This window comes from Anas acuta, chromosome 4 (assembly GCF_963932015.1).
Source record: "Anas acuta chromosome 4, bAnaAcu1.1, whole genome shotgun sequence".
Taxonomy (NCBI): Eukaryota; Metazoa; Chordata; class Aves; order Anseriformes; family Anatidae; genus Anas; species Anas acuta.
In genome coordinates, this window is record NC_088982.1 from 6,354,465 (window position 1) to 6,367,924 (window position 13,460).

At 49.2% G+C, this 13,460-nt stretch overlaps 1 protein-coding gene and 1 long non-coding RNA gene across 3 annotated transcripts in view; both read left to right on the forward strand.

Moving 5' to 3' along the window:
- The first annotated feature begins 345 nt into the window (after positions 1–345).
- Positions 346–5,432, forward strand: LOC137855478 (uncharacterized). Of its 2 annotated transcripts, none has more exons than XR_011095748.1 (3): positions 346–1,194; positions 1,368–1,511; positions 1,822–5,432. It is a non-coding gene; the product is annotated as an uncharacterized lncRNA (long non-coding RNA). The 2 variants fall into 2 exon arrangements; XR_011095747.1 differs by having other exon boundaries at positions 349–1,194; positions 1,358–1,511.
- Positions 5,433–12,574: 7,142 nt separating this feature from the next.
- Positions 12,575–13,460, forward strand: part of FGFRL1 (fibroblast growth factor receptor like 1) — a 168,242-nt gene continuing 167,356 nt past the window's right edge. Inside the window, exon 1 of the mRNA XM_068679639.1 lies at positions 12,575–13,110. The gene's annotated coding sequence lies outside the window, so the exon portion shown is untranslated. The remainder of the gene's footprint in view (positions 13,111–13,460) is intronic.

A 13,460-nucleotide genomic window follows, 5' to 3' on the forward strand; every position in this document is an offset into this window, starting at 1 on the left:
CTCCCAGAAGGTCTGGGAAACTGTTTGCAGAGCTTCTTACCCATCTTTCCTTATCTTCCCTAGCATTTCTGGGTCTCAGAGGACTTATAAGTGCACGGATCCTGACAAAAGCTTTTGACCTTGCCCTGGAAATCAAATAGCTGTGTGCTGACCAGATCAGCATCAGATGTAAGAAGCAAGGTGGTGTCACGCTGCCTCTGATGGAGCTCAGCTGGATGTCTCTGCATCACCCAGAGGGTTCAGCTGCAGAGGGCTAAACCACACGTCTGTTACTCACCCACAATTAAGACTTGGCAGAGTTTATCTCTCCCTTTCTCTTTTACCTACTAATTCTGGGGCAAACTGATTAGCAAAAAACAGTTCCTATAGCCTGTATGAACATGTAGTCTCCTAGATTATCCTCAGAACAAACTGGGATGAAGCTATCAATTCCTTTTCATGTGGGTTTAGAGGGGATCCTCCTAAGCAGAGGCTTGGAAGTAGGATGGAAGGGAGAAGCAGAAAGGAGGAATGAAGCAGCAAATGAAACACAACAAAACAAAATGCCAAAAAGCAAGGAAAAGGACAGTGGTTTTATTCTGCAGATTGATGGGGGTGTGGGGCTACAAGTGCAAAGCTGAGTAGCACCTGCAGAGCTTTCCTAGACTTGATATCAACTAAAGCGAGGCAATGAGAACGTGTGAGGACAGTGGGGTTGTTCATGGGAGGGGAAGAGGAAGATGAGGTTGTTGGGAGGGGAATGTGCTCATGTAAGCAGTAGAAACCCACAGTAGACATGTCCCACAGTGACTTTGTGAGAGCTTCTGTCTCCAACAGGCTCAAGTGCTCCTGACCTTCGGAAAAGCTTGGACTCTGAGCCAAATTCCCTGTCTGCAGCTCATCCCTGACCAGCGTTTTGCCAGCCTTAGCTCACGTGCTTCACATTTACTCTTCGTGCAAAGTCCCCTTGTTAGGGGGCGGTGGTGTCAGCCGCTTGCCCTACACCTACAGGGACGGCATTGTTAAGAGGCACTTTCACACCATGCGTCCCGCACTCGGAGGTGGCATCCGGGGCTTCACGCAGGCATTCTCACTTCCAGCTCACAGGAGTGGTGGCATGGCCTGCTATAAATCAGGAGCCTGAACGTGATTGACATCTGAACTGGCAGCGAGAGGACAAGGGCTGACATCTGGCTTACACACGCTCTGTGCTGGGTATGTCCTTGGTGGCAAATTCTGCTCCGGTGAAAGCCCTTCAGATATGGTGCTCTGGGGCTGGGAGATGTCTCCTGCAGGAGTGTGTTGCAGGCAGGCTTGTTCTTACACCTTACAGTGCTCTTTTTATTATTATTATTATTTTTTTTTTTCTAATGAGAAGTGTCCAAAAGTACTAGGATTAATTTGGAAGCACCGGGAATCTGAGCTCCAGAGCTGCAGTTGACCAAGAAAGCTCAGCCAAGTGACTGAAGTGGTCCTTGCATCTTGCTTCTCCATGAAAAGGAGGTGCTCAGAGATCAGTGAAGCAGGAGACTGTGAGATTTAATTTATGAGTGGTACTAACATGCTTAGAGATGCACGAGTGACCAGCCTACTATATATCTATATGACAACCTTATATATCTACATGACAACAGCTTCTTACACAAGTCTAAGAACTGATGAGGGGGGGTATTGGCTATAAGGGTTTCCTGATGCACCCAAAAATGACCCTAGCTGTACGCATGTAAGGCTGGGGACATCACAACTTTACACAGTGGTGTTTCAGCTTGCATTTCCAAACACCTCAATTTCCTTGTGTTTTTTTTTTTTTTTTTTTTTTTTTTTTTTTTTTTTTTTTACTAGCTTTCCCTGAGTAAGGATTTGGGTGCTTTTTGCACACTTTAAATCGTTTCAAGAACATTGAAAACATTTAGTTCTCTGTTGATTGGAAAAACAGAACTGAACTTCTGAAGTATGTGGTTTATTCCTAGAAACATCTGAGCCATGCCAGCATTCAAGTTTGTGTTTAACTCTGAAGCAACGTGGCTTCCAGTTTTGTCAGGGCTGTAACACCACGGTGTTCAATTGCTCCGAGACCATGGTTCACTGTTTTGATGCACAAGTCTCCAGTGATCCCAGTTATTCCCATTAGGAAACCAGTGTGAGACTCAGCTGTGCCCTGGATGGATTCCTACAGAATAATGCCTGAAAACTCTTCTCCATGATGTGCCTTCCTGCACAGTGCAGTGGGGCCTTGGCTTCTGATTAAGTCCACAATATCAATGTAGAGGCTGGCACCAAGGGAACCTCGAGGGGATGGGAGTACCAGAGCACCTTGTTTTAGAACCTGCATTCTCTTTCTCGCAGGGTTGTACCCATACTAAATGTGGTTTTACATTTTTAATTCTGCTTCCAGAAGGAAATAAAAAGACAGAAGAAGCAAATCAGCCTGCCCTGGGTTGGATATAGGAAGGTTTCATTTTCTCTGAGTGCCAACGTCAGATGGATGAAAACAGACAAGGTCAATTTTCACATTCTCAACCCCAGGTGAAGAAGATCAAGAGAAAAGTTCAAAAAGCCCTTATTAGATGGCAAAAGGCTTAGCCTAAGAACAAAGGACTTCCCAGGCTTGTTGGAGGACCATGCTGTTGGAGTTCATTAATATAACATAGTGCCACTGCGTCTTCAAATGGACCTGTCAGAAATGTTATAATATAACCTCTCCTCTACTTTAAGTTTTGTGTCACTTTTGGGTGACGCGAAAGCTTAACTTAGATCCAAAAAACATGTTTTAACCATTTAGCCCCAGCACATTTCTGAAAGCTGTGCAAAAGTAAGTACTAATAATTAAGATGTCTTCATCCATGCCATATGAGTCTTCCTGGGTTCTGTCTTCAGTAAAGCATGAATCTGTTTAATCAAAGTAATTATACAAGGACATAGATGCTAGCAACCAAGTTTTTCTGATTAAGGAAGAAGGATCTTCTTATTTTCTACCCACAGACACAAGCTCAAATGCCCTCCTGTTCCACATTCCCTTGACAAGTCATTTTTCATGGCCCAAGTTTTGTGTTTCAGCAGGAGGATGCTCCTGTTTCCTGCCCTCCCGGGTTTCAAGCCATGCAGACCTCCTTCCTGCACTCAAATCCCTCACAGCCCACCTCCAAGTCCCTCCTGGAGCACTGCTCAGAAGGCACAGTTTGTTGTGTATCTTGGGAATGGCATCAACATGAGCATGACCTGCGTCTTTGCCAGGAAAACGTGCTTTGGGACAAAATCTTGCCCAGAAGTAAACACAGAGAGACTCTGGGACTGGTTGCCTTTGAGGGGCTGAAGGCTGGTGAAAGCAGGGTGCTCCCGTGGCTTTGCATGGGGATTCAGAGAGCTGCACACCCAGTGCACTAACCAGCATGGATCTCCCCACCAGGCATCGTGGTCGGTGACTTGGAAGAGCCGAGCTGCGTTTTTTCATTCTCTTTTTGCTTTTGTCTCTCTTCTGAAGCGAAGCCCCAGAGAACTTTTCTTGCAGGTGACTTCTGTGTCTGTAAGCCAAGTCCTGCTCCTTGGTGCTGGATTGCGTGACAGGCTCACACTTACTCCACTTTGTAGGAAAATACCCCGGAGATTATGCACCTTGGATTATTCAGCTTGATCAGCCTCATAATTCTGCCTGACACTGAAATGTATTAATTTTTTCCACAATGCCTGGTCTGGATTTCCTTGTGTAAGACTCAGGATGTGGTATTCCTTGAAGAATTCTTTTGCACTGTATAACTTTACAATATGTATAGTTTCTGCTCTCCATTTATTCGCATCATGTGCTAGGCTGAAGTAGGGATGGTTGTGTCTGTGATCTGTGCATCTCATTGAATCCAGGATCCCAAAATGTTCACATGTTCGTATCCTTTCCTTATTAGCAAGTGATTTACGGAGAAGACATTTGGATTATGGTTAGGAAAATGTTCATATAAAACCTTTTATATTTAGTCTTTGTACACTTGTATTTCTGTTTTTGACTGAAATGATGATTCCCATCCCCTTGCTAGCAGAGGAGAGGTAATGCATCCCCAACGGGCAAGCTGAGCTCTCTTACACATTGCCACAATTCATCTTTTCAGCTCTGACACGAGAATCTCTGCAGAAATGAGGCAGAGAACTTGGTTTTCAGCTTCCAGACTTACCGTCCTGCTTTCCCATGGGAAGGACTCTCACCTTGCAAGCGCAGGGGATTTCCTCTGCAGCTGATGGGAAACAAATGTCCCAGAGTCATTCACAGTGTGCTTTACCTAATGCCATTGTGTGAAAAGGAGGATGCCAGCTCCGAAAAGTGACTCCACATACGCTTTACCCCACCCAGAGGTTTGCTGCTCATATATTCGGTTGAGAGTTGGTATTAATTTTTTTCCCCTATTAGCTCTGCAGGCCAACGCAGCAGAAGGATGGAGACAGACTGGGGCCCTGCTTGGGTTACACAGGTACGGACAGAACTGGGATCAGCCCCTGGGCTTGCCAAAAGCTTTTTTTCTCACTGTGGTTTTTGAGAGGCAAGTGCCTCCCTTCTCTGGATGGGTGCAGAGCACCCGAGACTGGGACGGGATCGCTGTGAGTTCCACATCACAGCTTTTTGCTAGGGGTAAAAGCGCCTGTGGAGCAAGACGGATCAATTGCCTTTACAGCTGGGCTGACTGATGCCATCGGGGAAGCATTCCCAAAGCGGGGATCCGCGTGCTGAGGCTGCCAGAAAGCGTCAGACCTTCCCAGCCCTCTCCTGCCCCGGGACGTGGTGCTGCTGGCCAGGGAGAGCTGCTGGCTGCTCCTTTAGGATCCCCCGTGCTAGCGAAATCCCACTGCTGCCTTCAGACACGCTCTCGACTTCGCTGGAGCAGCATCAAAGGCGAAAGGGAGGTGAAGCCGAGGACTCGACCCGCCAGCCCAGGCTGAACTGCAGGGCTGGCAGTGAGGAGAAAAAAAGGATTTCTGCTGCTAAAACAGATTTGGGCTGGACTCGCTGAGGAATTACCGGGAGCTAACCCGGCTGTCCCCGCACTTCTCTTTGGAAGGGGTCTGCACATGCACGGATCGTCCAGTTTTGTGGGCTGCCCTTCCTCACAAACCCGGTTCAGATTTTAGTGAGGGCATTATTTTCCCTTTGATTTAGCACCGCCAGGAGTTATTCTATTCTACCCAGGCTTGTCTATTTACTCTTTAAAGCATGTTCCTTTTATTTACTCCTCCGGAGCTGCCTGTTTAATCCAATCTCTTTTCCACTGAATTACACCAGCACAATAACACGGGCAAACAGGTTCAGCCTGGGTCACGGGTGGCAGAGGAAGGGGCTATATTCTTGCCAGATAATAACTCTAGCATTAAGAATAAAAAAGGGAATTTACTGTGAATGGTGAGTTTTATAGCTAAATAGGGAGCTGCTGTTACCAATCCATACTTGCAATGTTTTTGCAGCATCACTCCCCCCCCCCCAAAAAAAAAACAACAACATTCCCCCCCAAAAAAAACACTCCCCCCCAAAAAAAACAAGTGATTAACCTGAAAATGAGGGACAAGGCAGGTCCCAAACTCACACCCTCACCTTGCAGTTTGACACCAAAACCCCACGGGTGCCATTCATTTCTCTGTTGGACCCCACCATAGTGCACACTGTGAATAAAAGCCTGTTTCAAATAAAATAAAAAATGGGGAGCATCTTTTATTTGGTGATAATAAAACGGTGGCAGTTTGGTGAGCATCGCTGTCATCTTCCTCATGACCTTGGGGCCACCCTGGTACACACTCATGGCACATTTCTGCTCTTTTGGGATTGCACGCTGCAAGCAGCAGCTTTTTTGTTCTTTATTATTAACCATACATCCTAATTGCTCTCTTAAGAATACAGACACCTGCACTTTGCAGGGACAAGAGCAGGTAAGTTCTGCAGCCCGTGGAGGTTATATCCTTATTTATTTCCCTGACAAATGATTTACTCTCCAGCCATTTCTCTGGTGAGACCCGTTGTCACCTTCTCGCTGCCCTGTGTGCATCTGCTGCTCACCAGGACACCAGCCAGCTCCACTCTGCTCCTGTTATTTTGGAAACCCAGAGCTGCAAGTTTCGTAAAGGCTGGGTTAAGTAAGCAACAGATTTATCTTTGTCTAAAGATAAAAGTGTTTGGCAGCAGATCCTGGCAGCTCCTTACATATTTCCAGGGCTCCTTAGTGTGCTCTCTGCTCTTCCCTTTACGTGGGGATGGCGGTGGGGGCTGAAGGGGTTGTCTCCCAGCCCTGGGGTTAATATTTAACCCTGCCTGTGCTTGGGGAGGGTAGGATGGAGGCTCTGCCTTGTTGCCTGCAGCTTGTCACGCTGCTGTGGATTTTGCAGCTGTCTCCTTCAGGCTGTGGGCAAGCGGGCAGCGCTCCCCGGGTCCATCAGGATTTGTCCTCCTGTGAATCTCCACCTGTGGCTCTCCACCCCAGCGCTGCTGGACGAAGCAATGAGCACAGCACCAAGACAAGGTGAACATCTGAGCAGCTGAAGGTCCAAGAGTTCCCCCGTGAGCTCATGGAAACCCATTCTGGAGCTGCCCTCCTCGTTGTGGTCCCCAAGCCCTGTGCCCATGGGGACCCATCTCTGAGCCAGCAGATCCCCCAGGAGGGAACACCAGGGCTGAGCCATCACAGTGTGTTTGCTGGGTCTTCAGGAGGAATATCCTAGGGTGAAGGCACCGAGGGATGAATGGGGACTGATGCACCTTCCCTGCAAAACCTCTGCTGTACCAGAGCAGCCCAGTCTGCCCCTGGGGGAATCAGAGAGTTTCTCAACAAACCCTGAGCAAAAGCAAGCTCCTGCCATCCGACCCTCAGCCAGCATCCCAGGCCAGCCTCTCCTGTTATTTTTATTTACATACATAAAAGGAGAGAGAGAAAAAATAAAGATTTCCTGGGAGGATTGTTTCCGTATGGCTTTACGCATAAGAGTAAACAAGGCATAGCTGTTGACTATATAGTTAACATATTTCTGGTGGTGCTCCCGTCCAGAAAATGCAGCTGCATTATATTCCTGATAAAGTGGAACTAATGTTCAGCTTCAGCAAGAATGTTAATAAATGAAAGACATTTCAAACAACACTGATTGAAGCACAGTGTCCATCCCTCCGCTAAGGCTTTATTTTATTTTTTGCAAAGAGTGGCAAAAAAATACAATGTCTGTCCTGGAAATCATCAGGTTTCTGATCCCAGTTACACCTGTATGAACCTGAAATATCTTTACTGATTTTAGTGGATTTCTCTGCACACTCCTGCCACTGAGTGTGCTGTCACTTGCAGCCCACTTCACTACAGGTTATTTTTCCCAATAATTTGGGGTTTCTCCCCATTGCGGAGACATGGCCAGAAAGGGGCAGGCTGAGCTCGTACCACCTAACCTCACCCAGTGCCCCTGACACGATGCATGTGGCTGTTGCCTAATATCCTATTGCTGACAATTAAAGCACAAACATGCAGTCATATTTTTGGATGAAATTGTACAAACATTTCAAAACAGTTTATGCGTTCAGATTTGTATGTTATCAGAGAGTGCCACACATGCACATGGAATTTATGGAAAACGCTGAGAGATTTGAAAGGAAATAGTTTGGGAAGCTGTCTTTTTTTTTTTTTTTTTTATTGAACATAAATCCCCAAACAGTTTCCCTTAACATTCCTCACGTCTGTGCAGCAATTAATACTTGACATTTCTGTTTTTCTCTCTGTCTGTTCATCTTGGGCTTCTGTAAAATTTATTTCTGCTTATTTTTTGCACCTCCCCTTTCATGTTTGCTACATCTGGAGGACCCGAACCCAGCATCGATGCACGTAGACAGAGTTCTCGCACAGGAGGAGGATGTGAAGGAGCAGTGAGAGGAGATTTAGGCCTTCAAAACTGTGCTCACCTTCTCAGATGAGATATCTGGTGATGTATATTCAGAGCCTTCAGCTCAGACTACCTGGATGGCGTAGTTGCTGCACAGATGAGCCTGTTGGCTTGATCAGTTTTTTTTTTTCTCACTTACAACAACTCCAATGGCTCCAGTGGGATTACTCTTGTATTAACCAGATGTAAAAGGAAAGCAAAATCAAATCCTTCATACATCAGTGTCAGGCTGACTCCAAGAAACCCGTGCTGAGTGATATAAAGGATAAGGGGCCTGAGGAAGGATGTGTTTATGGAGAACATTTGGAAACTTTAACTACTTGTAGTTCTACCAAATGCTGAATAAGGAAACGTTTAAGAGTTGAAAAAGTACCGAGCATAAAATAAATTGCTTAAGGTGATGCAAAAGGATGTGAGAAAGAAGAATGAGATCCATTGGAAGAAAGCAGAAGGAGCAGAGCTCTTTCAGAAGAATGGCAACGTGATCTGCCCTGAGCTTTTAATACCAGATTCCCCATCTGAATGTCTGGGCACCTTCTGGGAGCGGGGAACTGGGGCACAGAGCCCGTTGGATGTGGTTTTCCTGCTGTGGGAATGGTGGTGGTGCAGACATTAGCAGGAAGGCGAGCACATTTTGTCGGGGGAGGTAATATCTTTTGTTCACCCTGAAGCTACAAACTCTCTTGGAGACCCAAAGTAAGGTGCTGGGTGGCCCTTCTCTGTCCTTCAATTTGTGTCAGAGGTAACAATGGCAGTCATACACTTCAAAACCCATCTCAGAGGGTGAAAAACACCAAGGGGGCAGAAGGAGGTGGGCTAATGAAATATTTTTACTGCACCGGGCTCCTTCAAAGCACCCCAGAGAAATGCTTTCCCCTCCCCATGTGCCTGCTCAGATGTCCGTGACTTTCCACCATGCTGCCTGGAGCCTGGCAATCCATCCATACCACAGGAGCAAAGCAATCCCCACACCTCCAAAAATCCTTGGAAGCCTTGATGTGAGGGCACTGGGTCCGTGGGTCCTCCAAGCATCCTGTGCAGGACCCAGCATTTGGTAACGGGACCTTGAGCCCTCATTTCATCATCTTTTCTTCTCTGCCTGAGCATGGCATTCATGTCTCATGTATAACCATGAATTTTATTGATATGATGGGCCATTTAGTTTCTTTGAAATACTGCTTAGAATAAAGGATACTTTAAGGAAATAAGTGTGTATGTGGAGAGTGGCATTTTCTATTAAGGGAAAAATACAGATTTCAGGGCCATATCATATCCTGTCCATCCTTCCATCTGTGCATACCCCCTCTCTGGATATTACCTACATTTCAGCTACACCTAATTCACCACAGGTAGGGCAGACGGTGATGGCTCTCATAAAACACTGATTTCTTCACAAAACACCTTTTCAGCTTTATCTACAGACCTGAGTGTGTCAGCACAGTGGCTCTGACAAAACCCATCCGAGTGCCTGGGGCCTGAAGGGTCCCATCTGAGCTGCCAAGTAGAAGGATCATCATTTTGGGGTGATCTCCACAATCTCCTGGTTAAAGTGGCTACATGGCTGTGAAGTCCTTTACCTGCATGAGGTGGTACCTTGTTCCTCCGTGCAGATGGAAACGGGTGCATTGTGCTCCTTGCCCGCCCAGCTGGGATGTTTCCAGAGCTGCTGCCATATCACACGCCGAATGTCCCATTGGAAGCGATCCATGGGGGAAATCCACCCCGCTAACCCCATTACTCACCTTTTCCACCATCCTCAAAGCTGGGCTGCTCTCGGGGCATGGCCCCGTGTGGCTATTCCCACACGTAACCCGAGGAGGGCTGCGTGAACGGGGAATGTGCCTAACCCCGGCCGTGCCCTTCCCTCACCTTCACGTGCTCGTCAGCTGTGCCCGGCTGCCCCATGGACCCGTGCCACGGGGCCTCGTGCTCCAGCAAGGCATCAGTGCCAGCCCCGGTGGTGTCGGTGGCCCCGGCCCATTTCATCGACCTGTCCTGCAGTGTGAAGGGATCCAGGAACAGCAGGTGAGGAATTGCAGCCCGGAGGGTCTCCCAGATTATTTGTAAGGGAAAAGAAGAGGCGAAACTGCTAAGATAGAAGGGAGAGAATGGGGGAAATATCACAGAGCTCCAAAAAAAAATGGAGCTCTGTGATGATGGAGGTGAGCAGCTCCTAGGAGAAAAGAGGTAAGAAAGCTGGAAAAAGGCCGAGCTGTGTTTTTGGAGAGATGAGGGAAGTCGTTATGGGGATGCACGTTCACCAGACCATCACAGCGAGGTGAAATTTGGAAAGCCATGCTCTTCAAAAGGGGCTTTGGGGACAACCGGGATACAAATGGGCTGTTAGGCTACTTCTCAGGCCACGTGGAGACACGTTCTTGGTTGCTTAGCATTTGGGTTTGTTTGCCAGCTCCAGAAAGCTGTTTTCCCACAGCCTTGTCTCAGGACTGTGGGGTGCAGGAGCAAACCGGGGCTGTTGACTTGCAGACTACTCAATCATCCTGCAAATTACAGCCAGCCCAGAAAAACACGGCTCGGCATGTTTCCTTATTTAGGTAGAAGTGTTGGGAAAACAGCATGAGATTTTGTTTCTGATAAACTAGGAGCTGCTGCAGGAATATTAATTATTTTTGTTGTATCAATGTTTTACATTTCTTTCCGCGCTGCTGTACGGTGAACAAGATGGATGAAGTCTATGGCCTGGTTTCAGGCTGCCTTTTGGGGGCTCCCAAAGTCCTGAGCAAAAATGTAAAGACTGTGCAGACATTTGGGAGTCAGGAGGGGTGGTTCTCTGCTTATATTAGCGTGGGGTTTGGAAGCTATGGGCTCCATTCCCTGCCTCTCTGCTCAATCCTTTTACAATATCACATGGAGTCAAATTATTGGAAAGTTTCAGGGTGCCCGAAGACAGAGGCCTAAGGGAAAGCTGAAGGCGTTTAGGCACCTGGATGCTTTAGAAAATCTTGTGGGCTGCCTCTGTAATGCTCCATCGCCCAGAACTTCCCAGCGGGGCAAGACTGCAGGAGGCATTTTGCTGCTTTTATCGATGCACTGGGAGGAGAAACACCTACAGACTGGGAGGTGCTGGAGCCCACAAAGGCACACGTGAGATTTTTCAGTAAAGAAGCAAGCATGGAAGGAACAGAGCCCATCAGAGGTTATTTATCCTCTGAGCCCAAACTGAGGCTGCTTTGGGTTTCACTCTGCATGGGAACAGAAGGTTGTGTAAACAGTTTTGGGACCATATATTAGATGGCGGTGTCCTTGGGACAAAAACCTTGACTCCTTTGTGGTGAAATTACTAGGAAACACCACGAATAAATGTTTTACACATCATTCCTTGAGATGTAGCTCTCACTCTGGTGCAGCTTGAAGCAACTTTATCAGGGTCCATGGCATGAATGCAGTCACGTAGGTCGGGTCCTGAAGGTTTGACTCAGTCAACACCATCTTTGAAGTCAACAAGGCTGAAGTTATTGCCTGATAGGAGGAGTAGCCCATCTGGGATTTCTCAAATTAATGGACTTTAATAATAAAAATGATGATAAAAATATGTAGAATATATATGTATATAGAAAAGATATTGTCAGCTGCTTTGTTTGTTTCTGGATGTGGGGGGTTTATATGTTTAGTCTTAAATGTTTTTCACTTGGATATGTTGTAGCCAGATTTCATGTCCTCAGGAATTGCTGAGTAAAAGCATTCAGCAACAATCATAACAGAGGGTGTGCTTTCATAATCCTCACAAAATAGATAAAGTGGACGTGGAAGCTGCTTCTTGGCCTGGGTGTCGGGGTTCTCCCCAGTACTGAGCATTGCGACCCCTTAATTTTCATGGAGGCCTTCACGCTGGAGCTTATCAAATAAGAGAAATAAGTGCTTATCAAATAGGAGAACCAATAAAAGACATCAGCAATGTTTCTCTCCACATACTGGAGCTATTCAGGCAGCTTTTTTTTTTTTTTTTTTTTTTTTTTTTCCCTCTTGGCATTTGTTTAGTCTCTTTGGTAGCTCTGCCGGGTTGAGTTTTATCCCGTGCGGAGAGCGATTATGAGCGGGGACGCATCAGCTGAGCCGTATGAAAGTAAAAAATAAATAATTTCCGTGGCTAACCCAAGGAGAAGACTCCCCAGCAGTTTCATTTTCGAGCCGGATTGCTTCAAGTTTAGCTTCGGTTCATTCCCAGGGGGGCTGCACGCGTGCTGCCAGGGTGGGATGTCCCCCACCACCCTGGGGATGTCACCCCCCTGGGACATGCCGTGTCCTCGTCCCCGTGTCCCCAAACCCCGAGGGGGCTGTGGGGGGGCTCACCTTGTCCCCAGGGGGGTTTCCTAAGGGGAAGGCGTTTTTGTGGGGCTAAGGGGGGGCACTTTGTGGGGTGCGCGGTGAAAGGGGGGGGTTGTGCGGCGGGGGAGAAAGGATGGTGGGAGGTATAGCGGGGGGTACGAGGGGGGGTATGAGGGGACCCGGGGGGGGTCGGAGGGGGTCCGGGGGGGGCCCATCCGCCGCAAAAGGGTTAAGGGGAGCGGCGGCTCGGCGGGGAGGGCGGGGGCTGCCCGGGATTGGTGCGAAGTTTGGAGCGGGGCGGCCCCGCACCGCCCTCCGCGGCGGCTCGGCCCCCACCGCCACAAAGCCCTGCAGGGAAAGTTGCTCCCGAGCCCGGCTCCTTGCTCTCCGCCACCTCCCCCCCCCCCCCCCCCCACGGCCCCTAACCACCCTCCTCCTCCTCCTTCTCCTTCTCTCCTCCTCCTCTTCCTCCCCCCTCCCTCAAACCCTTTCCCCCTCCCGGCTCTTTAAACGGGATTCCGGCTCGGAGGGCCGCGGGACGGCATCCCCGGGCATCCCTGGCAGGTCCCGCTGCCCCCCTCCCCACTCGCAGCCCCCCCCCCAAGGGAAGCAAGCAGCGTTACGACCCCCCCTTTCTCCATCACCCCCTTTCCTTCCCACCCCACCTCCCCTTTCCCCTTCGCTCCTCGCCGGTGGCTCCCCGCTGGCAAACCCCCCCCGGGGGGGCTGCGGGGATTTCGGAGGAGCCCCCCTCCAGCTCTGTGGGACCGGGGACACCCTCTTCTTCTCCCCCTTTCCCCCCCCCCCCGAAGGCAGCCCCTGCGGTTTTGGGGCCGGGGGGGGGTTTGGAGATGAGGTAGAAGCCGGCGGCGGAGCGCCCCGCCGGGCGCCGTGGCCGCGGAGAGCATGAAGCGACGGGGATGGGCGGCATTGCTCGGTGCTAGAGCCCCGCAGGCAGCCGAGGTAAGTCCTTAATTGTCCCCCCCCACACACCCGGACCCCCCAACCCACTTACAACCCATGTCACACCTGGTGCCATCGCCCCCACCCCATCCCGCGATCCCCCGCCGCGTCCCCGTAGTAAATCCCGGCTGGGGGAAGGCTTAAAGCTGAGCCCCCCTCCCCCTGGAAAAAGGGGGAGCCCCTTTCTTGGGGTGTGTATTTGTGTGTGTGTGCCCCCCCCGTGTGCCACGGTGACCCCAAACCTGGTGGCGAGGGAGCTTTGGTGGATGCTGAGCGGGTTGCGTGTCCCCTGGGGGCACGGGGTGTTCCCAGCGGGGGCTTTACAAGGGGGAGGAATTCAGGCAGTGTTT